The sequence below is a fragment of the Lagenorhynchus albirostris genome, chromosome 6 (assembly GCF_949774975.1).
Source record: "Lagenorhynchus albirostris chromosome 6, mLagAlb1.1, whole genome shotgun sequence".
Classification (NCBI taxonomy): Eukaryota; Metazoa; Chordata; class Mammalia; order Artiodactyla; family Delphinidae; genus Lagenorhynchus; species Lagenorhynchus albirostris.
In genome coordinates this window covers 44,759,159-44,777,732 of record NC_083100.1, presented here as the reverse complement: position 1 = coordinate 44,777,732, position 18,574 = coordinate 44,759,159, and positions in this window count along the sequence as shown.

The following is an 18,574-nucleotide window of genomic DNA, read 5'->3' as shown; positions in this document are numbered from 1 at the left end:
GGCTGCTTTATCTGAACTACTGGAAATTGTGCTTTCCTCTGTCAGCTTCTTGTGTGCTTCTTGATAGCCATAAAAATGGCAAAATTATCTTACAACATCAAAGTGAAGGTTCTGTATCACCACACAATCCTATATGAAATGATAGGGCCCCAGGAAGGATATATGATCCCAGGAAGATTATTTATCATTGAGATTAAAGAGAAATAGAAATGGAAGTAACTGGGACTTGATAGTATACCATGCAGGGGGGAATGTGAATGGAATACAAGCCACCAGAGAGATGCAGATGCAATGATTACATTGTTCAAATTACTTTTGTTTTTCTAAAAGCATGAGCAAAACCACAATCTGAGTTACAGTTCATCTAAGCTGCATAATTAGACAGAATGATCTCTTCTAGCTCCAATACTCTGACCACAAAACCAAGATGCCAGACTGGTATATTATAGCCCCCACTCCCACCTCATGCCCCAAAACACCAAGGATCTGGCCTTGCAAGTACTAATTTGTGGTACCTGTATGTAAACATGTAAAGATACATCTATCTTAGTTTCCCATCTTCAGGCATGACATATCTCTGGCTTGGAAACTCCTTTGGAGATCAGAGCACTTAGTTCACAAAAGAAAAAACCAGACATGAAAGCACGCACACCAGTTCCTCCCATTGTTGTGTTGAGTTCTGATAATCCTTGTTGTTCAATGGTTGCCTATTTTAATGGAAGGATGAATATAAGTGCTCTGAAAACAAGCACTTTAAATGCAAATATTGATGTTATATTCTCGACCACGTAGAAAGGCAAATTTAAACTTCTTGTTCCCTCAGAAATGCTTGTCTGCAGTTGTAAAATTTGAGTCCCTTAGCCCAGCTTTATTTGGTGAGCAGTGTTTCATACCAGAAAGACCACTGGTCTAGGAGCCAGAAGACCACTAATTCCAGCTCTGCCTCTTGCTAGGTTTGTGCTTGTATTAAGTTTATTTGAGGCCTTAATTTTTTTTATCTCTAAAATAATAGGGCTATGTTTCCTTAGATGGTCCTCCAAAGCCCATTCTTGACTCTCAAATTGTGATTTTCCAAAATGCCCAGAATTCTATTAGCCCTACTCAAAAAATATATGTGGGGCTTTGCTACTTCACAACTTCCACTGGTGCTGGAGAGAAGAGGAAACAATAGTTTAACAAGATTTCATTTCCAGGGACTTCCCTGGTGGTGCAGTGGTTAAGAATCCGCCTGCCAATGCAGGGGACACGGGTTCGAGCCCTGGTCCGGGAAGATCCCACATGCTGCGGAGCAACTAAGCCCGTGTGCCACAACTACTGAGCCTGTGCTCTAGAGCCCGCAAGCCACAGCTACTGAGCCCGTGCACCGCAACTACTGAAGCCCGCACACCTAGAGCCCATGCTCTGCAACAAGAGAAGCCACCACAATGAGAAGCCCGCCCACTGCAACGAAGAGTAGACCCCACTCGCCACAACTAGGGAAAGCCTGCGCCCAGCAGTGAAGACCCAACGCTGCTAAAAATAAATAATTATAAAGAGGGGCTTCCCTGGTGGCGCAGTGGTTGAGAGTCCGCCTGCCGATGCAGGGGACACGGGTTCGTGCCCCAGTCTGGGAAGATCCCACATGCCGCGGAGCGGCTGGGCCCGTGAGCCATGGCCGCTGAGCCTGCGCGTCCGGAGCCTGTGCTCCGCAACGGGAGAGGCCACGGCAGTGAGAGGCCCGTGTACTGCAAAAAATAAAATAAAATAAAATAATAATAATTATAAAGAAAAAAAAGATTTCATCTCTGAATAAGAGATCTGCACCTACTTATTCTCGAGATGCCCTTGGTCTAAATCTGCAGACTTTACCCAAGAGAACAGATTAGAAACAGAGCTCCTCATCAGCACCTTCCCCAGAAAATACAAACAAAAGCCAAAAAAAAAAAAACAAATGGAATGAAGGAACAAGCAGGCTGTGTGACACACAAGAGGCACTCACATTTGTTGAATGAAACCATAAAGAAGGTAAGAGGAAATAGGTTTACACTTACAGGTTTTTACTTAAATTCAGAGTCAAGGTGAAATAAAGAGCCAAAGATGCCCTATTTAATCAAATCTATTTCCCAGGCTCAAAGTACTCCCAGAAACCACTGAGGAGTTAGATATTCTGCAACATATGCAGCACAGCCCATGGATTTTAGTCAGGAGGTAGAGTAGCATAAGAACATTGAATGTCCCAGTCTTAGGATATAGCGCTTCACAGGATATTTGAGGCATTCTCCACTTCCCACCTCCCTCAGCACCAGGATAGGACGAGGTCGGCTTTCTGTTCCACACTGACTTCACAAGGATGCTGTTTCATCCTTGTGTAGGAGTACGTCTTTGAGTTTCTTATTCCCACCCTCATGGTTTTTATCCCATTTTTTTCTGGTCTGCTTGGGACCTGCTCCAGCAATCATCCCCTGCAACTCGTCTATCTTTAGTTTTCACTTTCCCCTTTCTGCTTGACGTAGGAACATGCTGACACTTGGTATTGTCAACTCTTAAAATCACACAGCTTACGCTTTGCATTGTATTATGAATCTCAATGTTGGCATTATCTTTCTTTCACCCCACTTGGCATTTTTGCATTTACCTCCTTTTGTTGTTGTTAAATCACATGTATCTCTATAAGCTACTTTAAATCCTTCTGGAAACAGGCCTGAATCTAAGGGCATGCAAATATTCATATTCATATGATCTAACAGGTATCATAGCCAGCGCTTCATCCTGTATCTAGCAAAGTCAGTTCCAAATGAAAGTGAGAACCCAATGAGCAAATGAATGTCTTAGGTAACATGCAATTAGAACAACAAATAAAAGTGAGATTTTTAAGACTGTCCCTAGTTCTACAAAAAGCGTTGTGGGTTCCAAGATCTCAATTAATCTGATCTCTGGTAACCTGATCTTTCTAGTGACCAATTCTGAAACAACCACCTTTCTCAGGCAGACGGGAAGGTAGTGTATGTGTGGCTGCAAACCAGTCTCAACAAGCAAAGGACAGTGAGTGTAACATGGATCTCGGACTACCCTAGTCTCTCTGAGGCTTCAGTCATCTCACAACCTCACGAGGTTATTAAGAACATTAAATACAATTATGTATGATAAAGCCCTTCATAGAAATATAAATTTTTGTATAAAAGTTAAGCAAACTAGTTGGTAAATTTAGCCACCCTACCTAAAATGTATCCCCTTGAACAGCAGAAGGATTTCAATTTCACTTGGAGGATGAATTACAGCAAGAATAAATCTAACATGAGGTTAACATTTGACATGTATATTGCCACACGTATCTTTTTCTAATCTATCCCTTCAAGAAAAAAAAAGTGCAAAGTATAAGCTCTAGAATGAAAAGAAATGATTATCAGTAACAGAAACCAGCCCTCTGATTACTGAACTACATGTAGTACAGAGTAAGGTAGAATTTTGAGATGAATCCAATTTATGTCATGGAGGTATAGCTCAACTGTCAGCACATCCCCAGTTCACTGAGTAACCATCCCATTCATTCTTTATAAAACATATTCAAGATGCAAAGCAGAATCACAGCAGGCTTATAGGACTTCAGTGCATTATGACTTACTGAAAAGCTTATTGTCTACAGTGCCACTTATGTGGTACTCCTACAAGAAATCGTTTAACCTAAATCCAATCATGAGAAAACAGGCAAGTCCACATTGAGAGAGATTCTGCAGAACAACTGAACCCAGGACTCAAAAATAGCAGCCTTTTAAAGAAAATAAACTAGGGAACTACTACAGATTAAAGGAGACTAAAAGAGACATAAATAAATGCAATGTGTGCTCCTTGGTTGAATCCTGAATTGGAAAAAAGGCTATAAAGGACATTTTTGGGACACCCGGGGAAATTTGAATATACACAAATTTTACATATAGGATTATATCAGTGTTACATTTCCTGAAAGTGGTAAGTGAATTGTAGTCATGTAGCCATGCCCTTGTTCTTGGGAAATAGATGATGAAATATTTAGGCGTGAAGTGTGATGTAAAACATTTAAAATTCACAGATAATATTAAGCAGTTCAGGGGAAAAAAAAAGTGTGTATGTGATAGGTAGATAGAGGCAAATCTAGGTAAAGAATATATGTATACTCGATGTACTCTTCTTGCCAAGTTTCCATAGGTTGAAAGATTTCAAAATGAAAATACAAAAAAATCAAAAACTTATATAAAAATTCTACTTCTGCTATTTCTATGTTGCAGGACCAAATCTTTGCAACCCTGTCCGGCTATCTTTAGCTTGTCTCCAGAACTGCTCAGATTCTTCATTTGCTAAGTCTCCTTATGAGTTCATTCTTTCCTCCTGGAGTTTTACTACCCTCAACTTTCCCACCATTTCCTCTTAAGCAATTTATCTAGCATCAGCTGTGATAACACCACTCTTTGCTTATTCACCTTACTCTCTGCTCCTTTGGCCTCCTTTGCATTTATCTTGCTCTCCTCTTCTATTGCCTTAGGACCAGTTGTCATCCTCCAAGTTGAGTTTTGAGATCTTTACCATTTCCATTTTTCCTGCATTAAGGGCACTAAGCACTCCTGCTCAAATTGTTCTCCTTATGAGACTTAAATCTGTCCTGCATTTCTGCCCTATCTTCAGTCCCATAACTTCTTTGGAACTCCTGCTGCTAACTGAATATGCCTAAGTCCATTCCACTCTATCCCTCTGATGTATCCAAACTGTGTAACACTCCTCTCGTCCCCTCAATTCATAACCTTGATAGAAAATATCCTATTGACTATGTAAGCCAACCTAAAGGAAATATTGAACACTACAAAATAAAGGAGCATGGGGATATGATTGGCTGTTGAAACTAAACTACCCAGGGAGCACATCTTTATTGGTATATCCAATAATTGGGAATATCTTGAACCAAGGACAATAAATTGCTATTTGACATTTTGCCTTTGTCCTCTAACACTTCCAACTTTTAATGGGAAATCCAGCCACCCTGAATATCCCTGCATCTTTTGAAAGGTCTCTTATCAGGAGTAAGCTGTATGCCCATCACTATAGACCTGTATTTCCCATTCAAGATGTTATAGAATCTTCCCCCAAGTAGCTCTTTGAGGGCAAAGAAAGTGTAGCTCAACCCTCAGTTCAGTCACAGTGGCTCTGCTGTCTCCGTCTGTCCCTATACCTTCAATGCCTCCATCCTATTCCCACCAAAAACTTAAAAAATAAGGATTTTTTTACTGTCCATGGCTTTGTGTTTAATAAACAATTTGCAGTGACAGGTAAAAAATCACTTAAACTTCCATGAACATGTTTCCTCATCAGTGAGGCAGGAGGAGGCTGTCATCTCTGAGGTACCTTCTAGCCATGAGACTCCCTGATTGCAAGAGTGCTACACAATATCTTTTGCAATTAAGATGGTAATGCTTTGATAGCAATAATTCATTGCTGAATATACCAATGGACTAATAGTGTGCAGAATTCTCTATACAATTAAAATGAGTCAACAAATACACCTCCATACAAGCCAGAGAGACATCGACCCTGGTCCTGCCCTCCCAGGGCTCTAGTCCAGATGTGTGTGTATGTGTGTGTTGGCAGAGTTGGGAGGGGCAGGATGCAGAATGGCAGAGGGAGAATCAACCATAAAGCATCTTATCACATAGATAATTCCACCTCTCTTAGGGACCCCAGAGATGTAATAATGTCAGGAATGCCCAACATTTATTTAGGGCTCACCGTGCTCCATTTAATCCACACCTTAGGATGTAGTTACATGTTAAAATGCAGTCTTATTATCTCTAATTGTCAGAGTAGGACACTAAAATCCAGGAAGGTGAGGTGAATTGCCCAAGGTCACAGCACTAGTTAAGTGGCAGAGTGGATATTCAAGCCCATTTGGCTCTAGGACCTGCTCCCTTAGCCACTACAGTTCCCAAAGCCAGCGAGCAGTTTCCTCACCATAACCCCAGGGCCTTCTGCAAATTTAGCACCCCCAGTCTGGAGTGTCTTCCCTCCCATGAGTCTGGGTTGGAGCTGAGGTCTCTGCCCCTCCTCACTGACTGTGTGGCAGTCTAGTGATCCCCACTTCTACCCCCATCCCCATCCACTGGAGGCTCTTCGATCTCCTCACCATAGCCTCAGCTGATTGGCAAACCCTGGCATCAATCGTCCTAATGTTGCTCAGCTGGGTGAATGCCTGGACCCTGCCCCTGTAGAAAGTGGCCACCTGCCTCAGCAACAGGATCATTGCCAACCCAACTGGTGTGAGGGGCTGTGGATGTCCTGTGTGGTCCAGAGCAGGAGTCAGAGGCAGTACAAGGCTGCCCACGTCCCTCTGCATCACCATCTTCCTTGTAGCTCTGCTGAACCTGCTTGTCTACATTACTGGGGCCGGGTATAACACCTCTGTAGAAGACAAGGAGCCCACGGTCCTCCTGGTACTCAGCTCTGGGATTATCTTTTTCTTCCCAGTCCTGACTCTAATCCGCATCTGCTGGACAGCCCGCAGCATCATCCCCAACACTGACAAGCACCTAGGACGGGCTGCCTCAGCCTCTGGCTGAATAAAGGGAGGCTGATGTGCTCTAAGTGCAGCTCTGAGGGATCCAGGGCTCCAGCCCTTACATGGTACTTTGCTCTGCCTCTGCTTCATCTGGTACCTCTTTGGGAGCCTCTGAGTATCCCCACTAAGAATTATCTCTGAGGAGAATGGGAGAGTGAAGCCTCTTTTAACAATGGAGACTTCCCCTCTTAAACTGGAGTCATCGAAGTGATGCCTGTCAGCTTTGGGGTTGGTTTTATATTTATTTTCTTGGTTTTTGGTGGGTTTTGTTTTTTCTGGTTTTTTTTTTTTTAATCCATTGAATGATTGAACCAAGAAAATGACTCAGACTCCTACCCTGGACTCTGTTGCTGGTGTTCTCACCTTTGGATGATGGAGTCAGAAATGATGCTTTGAAGCTTCTGGATCATCATCCCTCCTCCAAGGCCTGGAAATGGAGCTCCTGGTCACATCCCCACCTTGGAGGTAAAGCTGGAGATGTGGACCTACCATAAAAGGCTGCTTTCTGTCCTGGCTCTTCCTGACGGAACAGTCTCTCTCTGAGTGGACCTGCTGCTGTCGGGGGAGGAACCTCCCTGGACCTGAAGGGACACACACCCGCTTTCCTCTCAACCTCTGGAACACCCCACCCCCACTTAGGATAACTCCTAGAACTTCAGCAGATAAGTTACCAAGGAAGCCTCACCTCCAAGACTTCTGACCTCTGGTTCCTGTGTCCCCTTCAATCTGTCACAATGTGCCCTCTGGGACTGGGGACTTCCGGCCCTCCCCAAGTCCCGGCTATGCTTTAGTCCCTCTACCCTTTCACTTCTTACTCACTGTAAGTTTCTGCTTATGCCCTGCCCCGTACTCATAAGTTTTTCCCTAAACAAAATGAGTAACTGTATATGTGTGTGTGTGTGTGTGTGTGTGTGTGTGTGTGTGTAAAGAGGAAGAATTAGGAGAGGCGTCTACAGTTCAAGGGGCATCTTGACCATCAGTGGCCTTGGTTAAAACTTGGCAGATAAGTTTACAATCATGGCAAAACCATTGAAGATTTTTATATTTATCTTTATTAATTTTATCCTAACTATGCACATGAGGTATTCTGGATCATAAACAGATTTTGTGTTCATTACGTTACAGTAAATAAGAAGCACACTGGCCCCCCTAGGGTACTGCAATGAGAGCCAGGTCAAGTGTCTTACACAAGTAGCTGGATACTCCATAGGTGAGTGATGACAAAAAGTGATTTTTCTCTGCTTATAAGGAGGAAGGGAAGCAGCTGCCCCCTCCCTTCCTGAAATAGTCTCCTTAGAAATATCTCTGAGTCCTTTTCCCTTATGTGAATAAAATAACTCCAGGAGCCAGATAACCCCATGTACCTCAGTTTTTATGACCTAGAGATGTCTCCAAGGTCTGGGCTTCATACCAAAGGAGATAGCACTGCCATTGGTCATCCTGGTACCCTGGGGCTTAACCTAGGGACCTAGTTTGTGTTGTAACCGTTTGGCTCTTTCAGGGACATAAGAGAAATTGTATTGTCACTTCAGATCAAAGCAATTACCCCGACAAGTGGATACAGATCTAATTCTAATGGTATGTAAAAAGTGTTGGGAGGTTTGGGGTTTTTACCAGAGCACGAGGAAGTCCAAGGACCTTTTATTTCCCTGTAAACACCCACAGTGTTCTAAAACCAAGGAATGCCTAGAAATTTCTGGTGTCCAGAAAATTGACTTTATTCATTAAGTTTTTGAATATATACTTTGTGAAAAGGTGAGTAAGATGTAGTTCCCGTCCCTAAGTTGCAATGGTGCATGTGGTCAATTTGTTATAGGCCAATGGGACTTGAAACTACTGCTTACACAGTTTCAGAGCAGACCCACCAACATCACAATATAGGCAGGCTTACTGTTAAATAGCAAGAAAAGATTCTAACCAGATGTTTTGCCTCAGATCAACCACATGAAAATTGCTGCCTCACTGTCACTGCACACAGCTGTCCTGAAGATGTATACTATTAACAGAAACTTACTTATCCAGACCCCTCTGCAGTTCACAAAATGCAACACCCATAGAATTGATCTCCATAAAAATTAGAAGAGTGATTAGTATAGCCCAGAAGTGACTTGCCCAAAGTCATATGATGAATAAACAGTAGAATTCAAATTCTGATTCAGATCTTTGATTACAAAACCTGAATCCTTTTCACTAAGTGAATTCTATATAATTCTATGTAAGCACTCAATATTTATAATATTATAATGTTAATTATTGCAATAGTTGCTGTATATCTCATTCAAGTTCTGAGGACATGAAAATGTTAAAAATTCTTAAACGAGACCAGTTTAAGAAACTGTATAAGAATGCATTGAAGTCATACTTGTTACCATACAGCATAAATCAAATACTGGGAAATGGCAGCAGTAAGTGGGCTAATAGAGTATGTGATAATCTAAGATGACATCACTTTTTTTTTAATCCCTCACCCCGCACCACCGGCAATTTCTGGCAACCACTGATCTTTTTACTGTCTATGTAGTTTTGACTTTTCCAGAATGTCATAGAGTTGGATCACACAGTATATAGCCTTTTCTGACTGTCTTTCCACCTAGTAATACGCATTTAAGATTCCTCCCTGCATTTTCATAGCTTGATAGCTCATTCCTTTTTAGCACTGAATAATATGCTACTACTAATAATATGCTATTATTACTAATTACTAATATTATTACTAATAATAATATGCTAATAATGTCTTGATATACCACAGTTTATTTATCCATTCACCTACTAAAGGCATCTTGGTTGCTTCCAGATTTGGCAATTTTGAATAAAGCTGCTGTAAACATCTGTGCAGGTTTCTGTGTGAGTTTTCAGCTTTTGTGGGTAAATACCAAGGAGTGTGATTGCTGGATTATATTGTAAGAGTATGTTTTAGTTCTGTAAGAAACCACCAAACTGACTTCCAAAGTGTCTGTACCATTTTGCATTCCCACCAGTAAATTCCACATCCTTGTCAACATTTAAAGCTGTCAGTATTCTGGATTTTGGCCATTCTAATAGGAGTGCAGTGATATCTCATTGTTTTTGTTTTTTGCTGTACGCGGGCCTCTCACTGTTGTGGCCTCTCCCGTTGCGGAGCACAGGCTCCGGACGCGCGGGCTCAACGGCCATGGCTCACGGACCCAGCCGCTCCATGGCATGTGGGATCTTCCCGGACCAGGGCACGAACCCGTGTCCCCTGCATCGGCAGGCGGACTCTCAACCACTGCGCCACTAGGGAAGCCCTATCTCATTGTTTTAATCACATTTCCTTGCTGACTTACGGTGTGAAGCATCTTTTCATATGCTTACTTGCCAACTGTAGATCTCCGTGAGGTGTCTGTTAAGGTCTTTGGCTCATTTTTCAGTTAAAGTATTTTCTTATTGTTGAGTTTTAAGAGTTCTTTCACATTTTGGTTAACCCTCCTTTATCAGATGTCTTTTATAAATATTCTTTCCCAGCCTGCGGTTGTCTTCTCATTCTCTTAACACTGTCTTTCCCAGAGGAGTTTTTAATTTTAGTGACGTACAATTTATCAATTCTTTCTTTCATAGGTTGTGCCTTTGGTGTTTTTTTTTTTTAATTTTATTTTATTTTTCCTGGCCATGCCACATGTGTGGCATGCAGGACCTTAGTTCCCTGACCAGGGATTGAACCCGTGCCCCCTGCAGTAGAAGTGCGGCGTCTTAACCACTGGACTGCCAGGGAAGTCCCATGCCTTTGGTGTTGTATCTAAAAAGTTATTACTATACCCAAGGCCACCTATATTTTCTTCCATATTATCTTTTAGGAGTTTTGTAGTTTTGCACTTTACATTTAGGTCTGTGATCCATTTTTAGTTAATTTTTGTGAAGGGTGTTAGGTCTATGTTTGGATTCAATTTTTTGCATATGGGTATTCAGTTGTCCCAAAATCATTAGTTGAAAAGACTATCTTTGTGCCATTGTATTGCCTTTGTTCTTTTGTCAAAGATCAGTTGACTATATTTACATAGGTCTATTTCTTGGCTTTCTATTCTGTTCCACTGATCTATTTGTCTGTTGTTTTGCCAGTACACTGTCTTGATTATTGTAGCTTTATGTAAGTCTTGAAGTCAGGTAGAGCCTGTCCTCTAACATTGCTCTCCTTCAATGTTGTGTTGGCTATTCTGGGTCTTTTGCATCTCCATACAAACTTTAGAATGTGTATGCCAATATCCACAAAATAACTTACTGGGATTTTGATTGGCATTGCATTGAATCTAATATCAAGTTGGGAAGAATTGACATCATCACAATATTGAGTCTTCCTATCCCTGAACATGGAATATCTCTCCATTTATTTAGTTCTTTGATTTTGTTCATCAGAATTTTGTAGTTTTCTTCATAGGGATCTTGCACATATTTTGTTACATTATACCCAAGTATTTCATTTTTTGATACTAATATAAATGGTATTATGTACATTTGAAACTTAATTTCAAATTTCACTTGTTCATTGATAGTATATAGGAAAATGACTGACTTTTGTATATTAACCTTGGATCCTGCAACCTTGATATAATAACTTATTAGTTCCAAGAGTTTTTTGTTCATACTCTCAGATTTGCTACATAGATGATTATGTCATCTGTGAACACAGTTTTATTTCTTCCTTCCCAATGTGTATATCTTTTATTTCTTTTTCTTATCTTGTTGCATCCACTAGAACTTCCAGTATGATGCTGAAAAGGAGTGATGAGAAGGGACAGCCTTACCTTGTGTCTGATCTTAGTGGGAAAGCATCAAGTTTCTCACCATGAAGTATGATGTTAGCTGTAGTTTTGTTGTTGTATTTGTTTGGTAGATATTCTTTATCAAGTTGGGGAATGTCTCCCTATTCATAGTTTACTGAGTATTTTTATCATGAATGAATATTGGATTTTATCATGAATGAGTATAGTTTTCCATCTATTGTTATGATCACTAGATTGTTCTCTTTTAGCCTCTTGATGTGATGGATTATATTAGTTGATTTTCAAATGTTGAACCAGTCTTGCATACCTGGGACAAATTCCACTTGGTGGTGGTATATAATATTTTTTATATAGTTGGGCCTCTGTATCCATGGGTTCCATATCTATGGATTCAAACAACCGTGAGATCAAAAATATTTGAAAAAAATTTCCAGATAGTTCCAAAAAGCAAAACTTGAATTTTCTGTGCACCAGCAACTATTTACTTAGAATTTGCATTGTATTTACGACTATTTACACGGTATTTACATTGTATTAGGTATTATAAGTAATCTAGAGATGATTTAAAGTATACAAAAAGATACACATAGGTTATATGCACATGTTACAGAATTTTATATAAGGGACTTGAGCATCTACAGATTTTGGTACCTGCAGTGGGTCCTGAAACCAATCCCTGGTGCATACTGTGGCAAAACTGTACGTTATTGAATTTGACTTGCTTTTATTTTTTTTTTTTTTGAGGATTTGTACATCCATGTTCATGACAGACATTATTCTGTAGCTTTCTTTTCCTGTAATGTTTTTGTCTGATTTGGTATTGGGGTGATCCTGACCTCACAGAATGAGTTAGGAAGTATTCCCTCTGTTTCTCTCCTCTGAAAGAGATTGTAAAGAACTGGTATAATTTCTTCCTTAAATATGTGGTAGAATTCACCAGTTAACTCATTTGAGCTTGGTGCTTTCTATTTTGGAAGGTTGTTAATTACTGATTCACTTTCTTTAACAGATATAGATCTATTCAGATTGTGTATTTCTTCTTGCGTGAATTTTAGCAGAATGTGTCTGTCAAAGAATTGGTCCCAGGGCTTCCCTGGTGGCGCAGTAGTTAAGAATCCACCTGCAAATGCAGGGGACACAGGTTTGAGCCCTGGTCTGGGAAGATCCCACATGCCGTGGAGCAACTAAGCCCATGCGCCACAACTACTGAGCCTGCGCTCTAGAGCCCATGAGCCACAACTACTGAGCCCACGTGCCACAACTACTGAAGCCCGTGAACCTAGAGCCCATGCTCCTCAACAAGAGAAGCCACCACAATGAGAAGCCTGTGCACCACAATGAAGAGTAGCCCCCACTTGCCGCAACTAGAGAAAGCTCGCACGCAGCAACAAACACCCAACGCAGCCAAAGATTACATAAATAAATAAATAAATTTATTTATTTAAAAAAATAAGAATTGGTCCCTTTCATCTGGGTTATCAAATTTATGGGCATAGAGTTGTCCACAGAATTTCTTGATTGTCCTTTTAATGTCCATGGGATGTTTAGTGATGTCCTCTCTTTCATTTCTGTTATTAGTAATTTGTGTGCTCTTTTTTTTCTTAGCCTGGCTAGACGCTTATCAATTTTATTCATATTTTCAAAGAAACAGCTTTTGGTTTTACTGATTTTCTCTATCGATGTCCTGTTTTCAATTTCATTTATTTTTGCTCTAATTTTTTTTACTTCTATTGAGATATAATTGACATACACAGCACTGTATAAGTTTAAGGTGTACTGCATAATGATTCGACTTACACACATCATGAAACGATTATCACAATAAGTTCAGTAAACATCCATCATCTCATATAGATACAAAACTAAAGAAATCAAAGAAAAGTTTTTTCCTTGAGATGGGCACTCTTAGGATTTACTCTCAAACAACTTTCATATGTAACATACAGCAGTGTTATTTATTATGTTGTACATTACATCCCTTGTACTTATTTATCTTACAACTAGAAGTTTGTGCCTTTTGAACACCTTCGTCTAATTCTCCCTCCCACCCTCCCATAACCACAAATCTGATCTCCCTTCCTAAGAGTTTGTAATTTTTTAAATTTTATTGGAATATAGTTGCTTCATTTTTGAATAATAACTAAACGATAACACTATGTTAGTTCCTGGTATACAGTATAGTGATTCAGTATTGTTATACATTTCAAAATGATCACCACAATAAGTCTAGTTACCATCTGTCATCATACAGAGATATAATTATTGACTATATTCCCCACACAGTACATTTCATACCTATGACTCATTTATTTTGTAACTGGAAGTTTGTGCCTCTTAATCTCCCTCACCTATTTCTCTCATTTCCCCACTCCCTTCCCCTCTGGCAACGACCTGCTTGTTCTCTGTACCTATGACTCTTTGTTTTTTCATTTTTGGTTGTTTTATTTTTTAGATTCCACATATAAGTGAAATCATACAGTATTTGTCTTTGTCCGACTTATTTCTCTGAGTATATGATACACTTTGGGGTCCATCTGTTTTGTTGCAAATGTTAAGATTTCATTCTATTTTATGGCTGAGTAATATTCCATTACTATATATATATATATATATATATAGTTGCTTCCATATCTTGGCTATTGTAAATAATGCTGCAATGAATAGAGGAGTGCATGTATCTTTTTAAATTAGTGTTTTTGTTTTCTTCAGATAAATACCCAGGAAAGGAATTGCTGGATCATATGGTAGTTCTATTTTTAATATTTTGAGAAACCTCCCTACTGTTTTCCATAGTGGCTGCTTTTAATTTCACCAATTTCTGCTCTCATTTTTATGATTTCTTTTCTTCTTCTTACTTTGGATTTAATTCACTTTTCTTTTTCTAGTTTCCTCAGGTGGAAACTTAGATTATTGATTGTAGAAATTTCTTTTCTAATGTATGCATTCAATGCTATAAAATTTCCTCTAAACACTGCTTTCGCTGTATCCCACATATTTTGATAAATTGTGTTTTAATTTTCATTCAGTTGAAAGTATTTTTTAAATTCTCTTGAGATATCTTCTTTGACTAATATGTTATTTAGAAGTGTGTTGCTTAATCACAGCATATTTTGGAACCTTTCAATTATCTTCCTTGTCTTGATTTCTAGTTAATCCCATCACAGTCAAAGAGCAGACATTTCAATATTTCTATTCTCTTAAATTTGTTAAGGTGTGTTTTATTCCAGAATGTGGTCTCGGTGAATGTTCATCTTGGTGAATGTTCCATGTGAGCTTGAGAAGAATATATATTTTACTGTTGTTGGATGAAGTGATCTGTTATTATATCCAGTCGATTGATGGTGTTGTTGAGTTCAGCTATGTCCTTACTGATTTTTCCCCTGCTGGATCTGTCCATTCTGATAGAGGGGCACTGAAGTCTCCAATTATGATAGTGGATTCATCTATTTCTCTTTGTAACTCCATTAGCTTTTGCCTTACATGTTTTAATGCTATATCACTTTTTTTAGCAAAGGTATTTTGTAAATTTTATAAAATTATATTAATATTTTAATGCAAATGCTTAACACTTAAAATTATCAAAGCTCAATTTAAATACAAAATTTTATTTAATAAAGATGATTAACTCCAAGAATTATACAGCATTTCATTTCTGCTACATAATGCCAACCCTATGCAATACAATAAGAACTGTATCATTCACTGTTCATTTTTTCCACTGCTCTTCTGAATCCTAAAGGGCAGAGGGGGAGGTAATCAAACAGACACAAAACAAAATACAATCCAAATAAACTGAGCAGAGTGATTCCTGATAGTTATAAGTACATTTTGACTAAGCTCTCTAACCAAATAGCTAGGGGATAAATGCAGGTATTGCTCCCAGGTTGATAAGAGGCTTTGTTGCCACAACTTAGTAAAAGCTTTGTACTAAGTACTTACTGTACTTAGTAAAAAGCTTTGTCACAGTTTAAGGATGCATGTTCTTTAGATAGTTATTACACATACACAGTGTCTGTAAATACTAGAAATATAAGTTAGACAGGGTCTATGTATTCCTCAAAAGTTGGGTACAGTTTTAAAAAAGGTGAAGTAACATGAGTTTCAAAGTCCACAGGAATCCTGCCTGAAGAGTTTGAACTGCTGCCAATAATTCATCTTCACTGTGCGAGATTCTTAACTCTGGAACCCTTAGGGTTTGTCCAAACTGGATTTTCTGGCTTTCAGTATAGCAAGTGCATCTTTCACTGTGTGGTAAATAACATTCTTCACCTGTAATTTATCTTCATGATTAGCATGTGTTTGTGACAGATACCAGAATTTCTGAGTAAGCCAGGAGCATTGTTTACCATGCTCTGGAGAAACAAAATCTTCAGTCACTTTGAAACGGCTATATAAGTTATGAACTTTATATGGAATTCCAGATGGGATAAATGCCACATCTCTGGGAAACTGTATAATAGCCCAGCTTTGGACTCCATACTCTTTTTTTTTTTTTTTTTTTTTTGCGGTACGCGGGCCTCTCACTGTTGTGGCCTCTCCCGTCGCGGAGCACAGGCTCCGGACGCGCAGTCTCAGCGGCCATAGCTCACGGGCCCAGCCGCTCTGCGGCATGTGGGATCTTCGCGGACCGGGGCACGAACCCGTGTCCCCTGCATCCGCAGGCGGACTCTCAACCACTGCGCCACCAGGGAAGCCCAAACTCCATACTCTTGATGAAGATGCTTTCTTAGTGATCAGTCTAAATACCAGCTCTGATCACTGATAGGACCATGGCTGCAGGGTTTTCTTGAATTTGCTCTTCTGTTGCCTTTTTAGGAATCCACATTATCTTCTTTGTGTCTTCATTAGCATATATTTGCCAGAAGGCTTCTGGCTTCTCTTTTCTTCCAATAAATTGCTTTACTGTGAGTTCATGAGAATATCCATCTTGCACAATTTTAAGGACTTCTTGGTCACACTCTCCTTTGGGATTTCCTACATAGACAAGGACATTAGCTCCTTTGGGATTTCCTACATAGACCAGGACATTAGCTGCATCTGATACGTCTCAGTAAAGACATTGCTCCACACTTTTGATCTTCTGGAGTAATTAATCCATAATTAATCTTCGGACCCCAGTCTGGCCAAATAAAGTAGTCTGGCAGCCTAGAGACAAAATTCAATTTATCATCTCACCCTGTGTACTCAAGCAGTGGGTGCTGGCCATCAGATCAGCAAACCCGGAGCGCATCATATCTCTAAAATCTCCCCCTGATAGCCAGTCCTTAAGTATCAGCATTGTTAAATCGTTTTCATTTTCCAGGAGATTTGGAACATCTTCAAATCCATTCCAGAAGTATCCTACTATGGCTTCTGTGATTATTTCACTGGTCCTTGGTATAGACTGAATGTTTGTGTCCTCCCAAAATTCGTATGTTGAAACCTAATCCCCAGTTGTGATGGTATTTGGAAGTGGGGACTTAGGTTTGAAGGCAGAACCCTTATGAATGGGATTAGTGCCCTTATAGAAGAGACCCCAGAGAGCTCCATTACTCCCTTCCATCACATGAGGACACAATGAACACAGCCATCTATTCCAGTGGAAAGTGCTACAAAGTCATGTGCCAAAAGGTGTAGCTGTATAATTCCATTACAGAGAGGGAATGAAGGACTGGGAACAAAAATTCAATCTATCCCCTCATTCCAACAAACTGGGGAATGAAAGAAAGAAATGAGTGTTGAGTAGACATCCAATTGTGTCGACACCAGAGTAGTCAAAAGAAGCCTTAGAAACTTATTTTTCTGATTTAGTTAGCAGGAAGAAGAGGAGGAAGTAAGGAAATGGTAGAGTTACAAATTGTTTTCTGGGCAGGGGTTTCCAGCTACAACATTGCTGGACAGTTGAATAGGCTGATATAGACTGTTTAATAACTCAAACTCTCAGTTTCATAGTCTGAATGCCTGTGAATGGCAAACATCTCTGATGTAGTATGTGCCTGGTACTACACTAAGTACTTTACATGCATTAGCTCATTTTATCCTCACAACAAACCTATGAAGCTATTCTCACTTTACAGTTGAGAGGTCAAATAACTTAGGCAGCTGCTTACGCATGTGAAAGCTATGATTAGAGCCCAGATCTCTCTGATTTCATTCACTCAGGCATCCACTACTTGCCAGGCATTGAGCTGAGGACGCAGACCAACGACACAGCCCCTGCCCTCCAGGACTTCAGATCTTAAGTTTCTAAGCTGTACATCCCACTAGACGTTACATGTCAACTAAAAACAATGAATCCAAGACAAATATGTGTGTTATTTTTTAAATGAATATACTTTATGTCAGTTACACTTCTGAAGGCTTATCATGTCATACGTCAATAAACTATCATACCAACTCTTTGAAGTAGGTACTATTATTCCCCATTTTAAATATTAAGAAACTGAGATCCCTAGAGGTTACCTTTGTTATACACTAGAAAGTGATGGAGCAGGATTAGAAACCAAGCCATCTGACTCTAGAGCCTACCTTTCACCACACCTGCCACGTGCAGCACATGGTTAATAAAATACAGGTTTCTTCAAGTATAGTAATGAATCAATATAGCTTCTTCTGATGTGTTTTCTCATTAAAAGATACTAGTTATAAACTTATCACATAAAGGCCTGTAAACTATTTCATGGTTAAAAGGGTTCCTCACAGATTTTTTTTTTTTTTTTTTTTGGTACGCGGGCCTCTCACTGTTGTGGCCTCTCCCGTTGCGGAGCACAGGCTCCGGACGCGCAGGCTCAGCGGCCATGGCTCACGGGCGACCGCTCCGTGGCATGTGGGATCTTCCCGGACCAGGGCACGAACCCGTGTCCCCTGCATTGGCAGGTGGACTCTCAGCCTGGTATTTTTAAAGTGTTTCAAAATTATAAACTATGAGGGAAGATATTAAAATATAAAACAATAGGTGTGATTTCTTTTTCCTTAAATCTCAGAGACTGGATTTCATTTATTCCACTATTTTATCTGTGTTTGATGTTCACATAATACTTTACAACTGCTAATTAATCACGGTACGTTCCAGCGATTATTATAACATTAAAATCACTTCGCTTGGGGGTGCTGGAGGCGCCACTGGAGCCCGCTTGCCTGACAGCTCCACACAAGAGCCCTAGGTTGGGCGGCAGTTCCAGCCACATCGGCTCGTGGTTCCCGGCCACCTGACGGCACAACCGCGGGTCGACATTGCCGCCGCCCAGGCGGCGCTGTTGAGCGCGGTTCCCCGAAGCAGCGGCGCTGCCCGGCTTTGCCC